Source organism: Sinocyclocheilus rhinocerous, unplaced genomic scaffold (assembly GCF_001515625.1).
Source record: "Sinocyclocheilus rhinocerous isolate Xijiao unplaced genomic scaffold, SAMN03320098_v1.1 scaffold615, whole genome shotgun sequence".
NCBI classification, from domain to species: Eukaryota; Metazoa; Chordata; class Actinopteri; order Cypriniformes; family Cyprinidae; genus Sinocyclocheilus; species Sinocyclocheilus rhinocerous.
The window spans coordinates 94,476-104,227 of NW_015631049.1; the positions used below are offsets into that span (position 1 = coordinate 94,476).

General features: G+C 37.2%; 1 protein-coding gene across 4 annotated transcripts in view; it reads right to left on the reverse strand.

Moving 5' to 3' along the window:
• The window catches only part of LOC107741183 (neuronal PAS domain-containing protein 2-like), a 67,590-nt gene that overhangs the window by 30,458 nt on the left and 27,380 nt on the right, over positions 1-9,752 (reverse strand). Inside the window, exon 1 of one of the 4 annotated variants that reach the window (XM_016553797.1) lies at positions 582-937. The exons of the other annotated variants lie outside the window; for them this stretch is intronic. The gene's annotated coding sequence lies outside the window, so the exon portion shown is untranslated. Of the gene's footprint in view, positions 1-581; positions 938-9,752 lie in introns of those variants that run through there. 4 annotated transcript variants of the gene reach the window in all.

Below are 9,752 nucleotides of genomic sequence, written 5' to 3' on the forward strand. Positions count from 1 at the left end.
AATGATGAAAACATTTGTACCGTGTAATTAAGTCAGACAGGAGCTCTTATGAATTTCTCACAAGTGCAAATGGATTCAAGTCATTTTTCAAGTCTCAATAGCCCAACATTAAGTGACATATCGTCCAAGCAGGCAGGTTTTATGCTGCTGGAGATAGCCTACTGGTTTCAGCGCATTGTACAGTGACCCATTTTGACTGCATTCCAAGATTTCAGATCAAGAGTCAAGACAGTCAAACCAGCAAAAGCCACAGACAAAATATTAATAAGCTTTCATTACCATAATTCCATTGTCCAAAACTGGACTGAATGTGTTTGGTTGTGAGCTCACACAATCCACCGCGCCTGGGATAAAAAGATTAAAGTGAGGAAAAGCGCGAGGTAACATCAGAGAACCCGGCGATTCCACGCGACCCTCACACATCAATCTTAATATTCGCAACTCTATGACTTACGATTTCCCCATATACCAAGAAAAAGCGAAGAAGAGCCAAACGAGCGATCTTTAAATGCGTTCAAAATAGCTCCGCAGACTTTAATTGTTGTACTTTCTCATTTGCATTACAATACGAGATATCTTACCGTGCGTTAAGGACAGGTCCACACTTCACTTTTGCCTTCGTCCGCGCCTCTCATATTGAAGTCACGAGTGAGCTCGACTTCACCATAAACAACCCACGAAAGAGCCACTCTGAAGTCGGACACGGGACGAAATATGCACAAAACACACTAACTGAAGGATCCCAGGATAAAGCGGCAGAGGAGAGCACGCGACTCGGCGTTTCGGCTACGTGTTTTCGCTACCGGGTCCACATCCTCCGCTCACGAGCGCCTGTAAACAGCGCTGAGCTGATGCGAAGTACGAAAGTAGGTCAGATGGGAGCTCAATACTCAGCCAACGACATCAGTAACCGCCCGCAGCCTCACACACACACGCCAGAGAAAAGACAATGACAAATGCCAGGAACGCACTCGAACATAATAGTCGACAACAATCATTTAAAAACCATTTTCATTGACGATCCGCTCTTTTGTTTTGGTGAACGTCATGCCGCTGTCAGCTCGTGTGGACCTGACGGTCGCCTTTCGCATATGCACATTTGCCTCATAGCTGCCTTAAATTAAACAATTTCCTGCAAGATGATACAACTCGTTGTGGTGCCCGAGTTAATCAAATAAATTAAGAATTTAAATAATCAATAAATAATAACATTAATAATAAGAATTATTATTATTAAATAAGTGTTGAAAGTTAAGAGTATTTTGGGATGAAACAGACAAATCCTTATTAAACAAGACTGGAAAGTATACACGCATTGTGGAAAAAGTGATTATGTTGGGGAGTACAAAGAAACAGAATCACAAAAGAGCAATTAGCAGGGAAAAAAAATATATGGTACATTATTTAAGTACTACAGATGAGTACAGCACAATGCAAAATGCCTGAAAAAAAAATTAATGTGACAATTTAACAGTGACCATGGTGGTTGTTGGAGGTGACTGCAATAAGTCCAGACTTAATATATGTGGCAATGCTCAAATGCACAAGAAACTGAGCACAGGGCTATACCTTTTGAAGGCACACATGCTCTACCTCCTGCTCTATTTTGGAAGTAGTTTTCTCACATATTCCACTGATGCAGCAAAAGGTGAAACTGGGTCTGTTGCAGCAGTGTCAGGAGCTGAAATTATGCTATATGATATAGTTTACTGATGTTTAAAATAAAATAAAGGGACTTTTCAGAAATTTGCATTTAATTAATAAAATAAATACACATTAAACAAATCAGTGACATTAAACAAAGCACTGCAGACTTTTTATATGATAAAACTTCTGTCAACATAAAACCGTTCATAAATACATTTAGGGAACATCAGCTAAAGCAGAAATAATGTGTGATGCTGGAATGCCTGTATCAGGACACAATATCGGTTGCCATGGCAAACACAGAATCTTCCATCAGACCCTTCGTCCAACATGGCCGCTGGGCAGAAGAGCAGCTGAGCCTGAAACATGTCAGCTGTGTGGCTATACCGGCTCGGTGCATGTACTCACCAAATAGATGTAATTGCTGTGCATTATTCTTAACACTTTAATGGTTTTACTTGTCACGATGTTCATGCAAAAGTAGCTCCAAAACTCTGCTAATTATTATAAATCCAAAAGTAATGCAGTCTAATTAAAGTCTTTTGATAACACTGGATGGAATTTTAAGTTCATCATGAGTCATTGGGTATATAATAAGATCAACAACAAAAAAACAACAATACTTTCTTTCTTTCTTGTTTTTGTCTCTGTAATTTCTTTTGTGTTTTGCTTTATCACTGGGCTTTTTGATGTCGGTGCTACTTTGATTTGGAAGCTGACTGTGGCTCTGTAGCTTCAAAGAACTACCAGAGGAATATGGGTCAGTGGAACACCAGCACGAGCGCGAGGGAGGAACTGAGAGAGAGAAAGAAAGGGAGAGGAAGAGCATTTAATGCTTTGTAGCAGAGTTTCCAAGATTACTAGTGGTCCAACAGAATAATTGATTCTCCCATGTCAGTCTAGGTTACTTTTATGAGCAAACAACATTCAGAAGTTCAGGAAATAATCACAAGAACTTCCTCATTAGAATCGCACAGCAGATATGTGTCAAGGGTGTGTGTGTGTGTGTGTGTATATATATATATATATACAGTGGTGTGAAAAAGTGTTGGCCCCTTCCTGATTTCTTATTTTTTTGCATGTTTGTCACACTTTAATGTTTCAGATCATCAAACCAATTTAAATATTAGTAAAAGATAACACACACAAACACAACATGCAGTTTTTAAATGAAGGTTTTTATTATTAAGGGAAAACAAAATCCAAAACTACATGGCCCTGTGTGAAAAAGTGTATGCCCCCTAAACCTAATAACTGGTTCGGCCACCCTTAGCAGCAACAACTGCAATCAAGCGTTTGCGATAACTTGCAATGAGTCTGTTACAGCGCTGTGGAGGAATTTGTCCACTCATCTATGCAGAATTGTTGTAAATCAGCCACATTGGAGGGTTTTCGAGCATGAACCGCCTTTTTAAGGTCATGCCACAGCATCTCAATAGGATTCAGCTCAGGACTTTGACTAGGCCACTCCAAAGTCTTCATTTTGTTTTTCTTCAGCCATTCAGAGGTGGACTTGCTGGTGTGTTTTGGATCATTGTCCTGCTGCAGAACCCAAGTTCGCTTCAGCTTGAGGTCACGAACAGATGGCCGGACATTCTCCTTCAGGATTTTTTGGTAAACAGCAGAATTCATGGTTCCATTTATCACAGCAAGTCTTCCAGGTCCTGAAGCAGCAAAACAGCCCCAGACCATCACACTACCACCACCATATTTTACTGTTGCTATGATGTTCTTTTTCTGAAATGCAGTGTTACTTTTACGCCAGACGTAATGGGAGTTCAACTCAAATATTCAGATGTGTCCAGCGCATTTTATGGAAGGCTGTTTCCTCATACTGGAAGAGTAGACTACAATGCCGGCTGTTCTGACTCACAGACTGTAAGCCAAACTAGGGCCAAATAAGCCCCAAATACTGGAATCAATACCAAGTTACCAAAATGATAAACCATCACCAAACTACTGCTATATTGTTGCTGCCAAACCATTAATGTGTAAAAAATTATAAAACAAATATTATATACTAAAATATTTTTATAGTATTTGTGCAAAAGTCCAATTATGAAATAAAAACGATAAAATATATAAACTATTTATGATCTATATATAAACAAAATCTTGTCTTGAGTCATTTAACAGAGGGATGGAACATTTCATATTTCATATTCAAAAACCTAGAGTTCTAAACCTTTGATATGCATTGCTAACATGCAGAATATTTAAAAAATGCTTGATTTATGTTCAATTCAGTGAGTGAGGATGAGTTTAACCTCTCAGCTTCTTTTGTTGAGCCTTACACAAGATTATGTAGGTCAGCTGGAGTAAAGCAGCAGTTTGCTTCAATCTCAGAGGACAGAAGACTTGTAGACTTTTAAACCCCCACAGCCAGAAATATACCTCTAAACTGTATGATCATTTCACAGGAGGTTATCTTACTCTCTGAGCAGAGATAATTGCTGCTCTCTTCCTCCATTTATTCACACGTCAAAAGCTCCATCGTTCAGTCTATCCATCCATTTTCTATTTATTCCCGAGCATTGTCATCATAACATACAGCTGTTCTGGGCTCTGGTCTTTTATGATTGTGTGTCGATGTGTGTTGCAATTATCCACATATGTGTGTGCCCTTTGCTGCCATAGTAAAGCCACATTGTTCTTTTACAATTGTAATTATCTTAATGTGGTCTGACCCAGCTAACTGAAAAAGCTAATCATCACATATTAGATCAAGTAAAAGGCTGTTTATGAGTGTGTGCGAGTATACATTCTCTCACTTTACCGTCAAGAGATTTTTTTTTACCGAAAAGGACGCAGTGCTCCAGCTCTCCCTTTCTGTGTTTGTGTGGAAAAGAGAATAAAGAGAGACAGAAAGAAAAAGAGAGAGTGAGAGTGAGGGGTCTATTATACAGAGTTAGAGGGAAAAACACAAAATAATTAAGGGAAGAGAGACTATAATTAAAATGGCCTGTTTTTAATTTAACAGTGAGCTACTTTATATCAAACAGAACAGTGATCTCTTAATTACACAGGCAACATCAGACACAGAGAGAGAGAGAGAAAGAGAGAGAGAGAGAGATAGAGAATGGGAGGGTGGGTTTAGTAAGAGGTTGATTGTTTGCTGTGAAGTCTATTTTCATTTTGGAGCAAAACCACAAATTATTTTTATAATTGGAAAATCCATTCTTTACATAAAGTATTTTAGTATGGAAACTTTAGTTTTTTAATATGGACTTTTGGACCCCACTGTAAACACACTTACAAACACACACCCAGATAACATGATATTTTAACTAGGGATGCACGATATTATCGGACCTATATCGGAATCGGCAGATAATGACTTTAAATGTAAATAGCGGCATCGGCCTGATATGAAAAATTATGCCGATATGTCTTGCCAATAAGAGGAATACCTTAACTCACATGTGCTCAGATGTGCTAGCGATTAGATCACGTCAACAGTGTGGCTCATTCTTGAAGCAAAGGTTTGCCTGAATGGTGATTAGATTCACTGTTTTGGATCGCTGCATTTAAACTGAGAATGCACATACTGTACAGAATGACGCGCTTGGTGTATGATAGAGTAAACCGTAATAGCACGTGCAGCGGCAGCCTCCCCCGGCTCCTAATACCCGTTCGGTAAGGAGTTTATTTTGTTGGCCTACTTCTAATAAAATGAAAGAAAATACACAAATAACATTTAGACTGTGTTTCTGATTAAATAACACAGTAATTGATGTCATAAAATCATGAGTATGTTTTTATTTAAAGGTCAGAAGCCATAGCTTACATGAATAATATTTTTTTTTAAATCACAAACATGACACTTGTAAATTAAATAATTTTATATATACTGATTTATTCATTAATGTGTAATATGTTATATTTTTTAAACATATTATGAGCTCTAAAAGATTTTCTGAATTTTTACAACTCTTGCTTTAGACCATCTACAAACGTTAAATCTTAAAATAAAATGTTAAGGTTACTACTGCATCTTTCTAAAAAAAAAAATGCAGCGATTGATATATAGTTTATTTTATAGTTATTTTCAAAGCTTCAATGTACTGTCATTATAAAAGAATTTCATTATTGTTTATTTAATTCTAACAAAGAAGTTCTTGTTAAAAACTAACCAAAATTAAAAATAATTTGCTTATAATTTCCACACAGAAGAGACTTGGTGTTGTTTCCAAACAAAAGGAAATATATTGGTATCGGCATCGGCTATCGGCCAAAATTAGTTGAAAAATACCGGCATATCGGATATCGGCAAAAATCCAATATTGTGCATCCCTAATTTTAAGACATTATATAATTTTGCCAGGGGACAGATTGAAACGTAACCTGATTAGATTGCTTGACTCTAGGGCCACTTCAGAGCTACTGGTCCCATGATGCATTTCAGCACTGGTAAGACAGACACTTGCAGCTGCAGGTCAGGCAGTCAGTGCAGTTGCAGGTTTGCAGTTTGACTTTTATAATCTTGCAACCTGTTCCGCATCCAAAACAGTAAACACTGCTCTTTCGATTCGTCCATTTAATAACCTACCAAACCATCTTAATATTTGATATGATACAGGCTGCATTAATTTATCAAACCTATATTTTGTATTTAAAAGGCCTTTTGGCTAATGATCTGATGTTTTTAGTGTAATGACTGTTGTGGTTTCCTCTCATTAGTCTATAATTAAAGAACCATCAATCTCTCCTGTGAGCACCAACATAGCATAACTAATTTACTTGTATATTCAAAACTTTCATTAGATTTAATTAATATTAACCACTCAAACAATCCTCACAGTCCTGTGAAACACAAAGAGAAAGAGAGGGGGAGACAGTGAGGGAGGGAGAGAGAGGCAAACTGAGCGAACAACACAGAGAGAAAGATTGTAACTGTGCCGAAATACTGATTATTTCTGCTGGCACAGTTACAACCCTCTACAATGCGAGTAAATCACTCGCATATGTGACTAAATTTCCATGCTAGATGGCCAAATAAGGACTATTGTTAGCCATTGGCTAATAAATTGTTAGATTTCACTCGCCAGTGTTTGAGTTAAAGGCTAACTATAAGTTTAACACAGATATTTCACTTGCCTTTACTCATTTTGAAAACTGCACACTTGAGAGTTTCGCTCTCCGTCTATTTTAATTAATCTCAATGGTTGCACAACGTATTTGATGCACCATAAACTCCAGTGTGAAGGCGCTCGATTCGCCGTCGCTGAGCTGAGAGGGTCCGTGTAACGCTTCACAATTCAATTTTCAGACCGGTGCAAAAATAAAAAAATGAAACCATACATTAATTTTTTCATCTTTTCAGTTACTTCATAAATTAATAATTGCCATTTTCTCTCCTTTTTTCAATTTTACTTTTGCTAAATTGTGACTTCAGAAATAATCGTTTGAATAAATGAAATCTAAACGATTTCCTATTTTTCCATTTTTTTTTCTTGCAATTTGCGCTGTGGGCTGTACCATTAGCGTGGGGGTGTGGCCGCAGACAGTGCCACAAACGTTTAACGTGGCTTAATGTAGCCTATCCTACTAAAACAGTGACACTGGAGGACACACCTTATTAATAAAGCATAGGCTACTATTTACAGACAAGCAGAATAACCCAGAATATGAAAGCAATTAATGCACTAAATTGCATGTTAAGTGTTTTGTCCCCCACTGAAAACCATTATAAAGAAAATGCTAATCGTGGCTCAGAGATGAAGACAGAGATGTAAAAAGCCCAAATTCTGTATATTTATTAATACAATTTGTTAATAAAGTAGCTATAGGTTACTAGGTACAGGAAAGCAGATGAGAAATTGCACGTTAAAAGTTTTCCTCCCATAGGCTTAATGGAAGAACATAAGCATTTTCAAACAACAGTTTTTATGGAAGGAAAACGCTTAACGTGAGACTTTGTGTGTTGCTTTCATATTCCGGCCACATCTGCTTTCCTGTTTATAGTTTGCAACATAAAAATTTTTTGAATTTGGCCTTTTTACAGCTGTCTTCTACAAAGCCAAGTTTGTTTATTTATATGGGGGAAAAGCTTAACGTGTAATTTAGCACGTTGCATTCATATTGTTGGCTCATCTGCTTTCCTGTACATAGTATATATTTTATTAATAAATTGTATACCTAATTTGGGCTTTTTATATCACTGTCTTTGTCCATTGAGCCACATTAAACGTTTAAGCGCTTAAAGGGATAGTTCACCCAAAAATGAAAATTTGATGTTTATCTGCTTACCCCCAGGGCATCCAAGATGTAGGTGACTTTGTTTCTTCAGTAGAACACAAATTATGATTTTTAACTGATAGACTGCAACGGTTAAAGTTAAAAATCATCTTATGTGTTCTACTGAAGAAACAAAGTCACCTACATCTTGGATGCCCTGGGGGTAAGCAGATAAACATCAAATTTTCATTTTTGGATGAACTATCCCTTTAATGCGTTTATTAGCGCTTAACGTTAGTCTGGGCTAGTCTGCTTGTCTGTAAATATGCTTTATTAATAAGGTGTGTAGCCTACTGAATTTTGACCTTCAATGTTACTGTTTTAGTAGGGCACATTACATTACGCATTTGTAAAACAGTCCGCACACCCCCGGGGGTACAGCCCACACAGCAAATTGCAAGAAAAAAAAAGTAAAAAAGTAAAAATAGAAAATAGTTTAGATTTCATTTATTCAAACGATTGTTTCTTAAGTCACAATTTAGCAAAAGTAAAATTGAAAAAATTGAGAGAAAATGGCAATTATTCATTTATGAAGTAGGCTAACTGAAAAGAAAAAAAAATAAAAATGGCTAAATCTCTTTTGGAAAGAATAGCAACGTTTGGTTTCATTTTTTTTTTTTTTTTTGCATTTGCACCATATGGTCTGAAAATTGAATTGTGAACAGTTCACACTACAAGCGACACTCAATGACAAAGCGACACGATCCCATTCATTTCGATGGAGAGCTGGTGATTTCCGGCGACACGAGCGACAGCGACCAGGCGTGTCCAGCGACGCGACAAAGTTGAGAATCTTTCAATTTTATGCAAATGAAGAGCGACTTTCGGGAGCGACCGCTCATGTGATCGTTCTCTATGGAGTCAATATAATGCCACATATATATGCAAAATAATAAATGCAAAAAGCACATTTATTTTTTCTCAATACTTTCATTTTCGTTGGCAAAACTTTCATTTTCGTTTGCAAAACTTTATTTTCTTTCGCAAAACTTTATTATTTTGCATATATATGTGGCATTATATTGACTCCATAGTTCTCCTCTCAGCTCTGAGACAGTGACGCTGTTTGCGTTTTTGCCGTAGATAAACATACGCGATTGAAAAGAGCACGCTCTGTTTCTCATTCATTTTTGTTTTTATGTACAGATTTATATTATATTATATGTAAGGAATAATTGATGACGGGCTGTTGAATTATTAGAAAAATAATGCGTACATCCGAGGTGGTGATGTGGTCACGACGCGAAGTGGAGTCCGGAGTCAATTATTCCGATTATACTATGGTTGCCACACCTCAAGACATTGATCAGATTATATATTTCAAGGCATTCGTCCAGTTTTTCTACTTAAAACGCTATTGTGAGTAGGATTAATTGTTTCTGCATCTCATCCAACGCTATCCAAAACGTCATTTTAGACCTAGTAATAGTAATGGAGGCTTGAGCCGTTGATAGCAGACTAATGCAGCTAGTAATGCAGTTATTAGACAGACAGAGAGAAAGAGAGAGAGAGAGAGAGCGTGTATATTTAACCCGATCTCATGAAAGTGCGTATAAATAGTACGCCAAATAAAAACGAAAACTCATGTTATTGATACGCAAAAATGGACTTTGGCGTGTATATGCTACGCGATGGGTAGGATTAGGGTTATGGGGTAGATGCGTATCATATGTACGCGAAAACTGCGTATCATATGCACGCCAACAAATTTCGTATTATATGCACGCGAAAACTGCGTATCATATGCACGCCAACAAATTTCGTATTATATGCACGCGAAAACTGCGTATCATATGCACGCCAACAAATTTCGTATTATATGCACGCCAAACACATGCGTATCATATGCACGCCAAAGTCTATTTTTG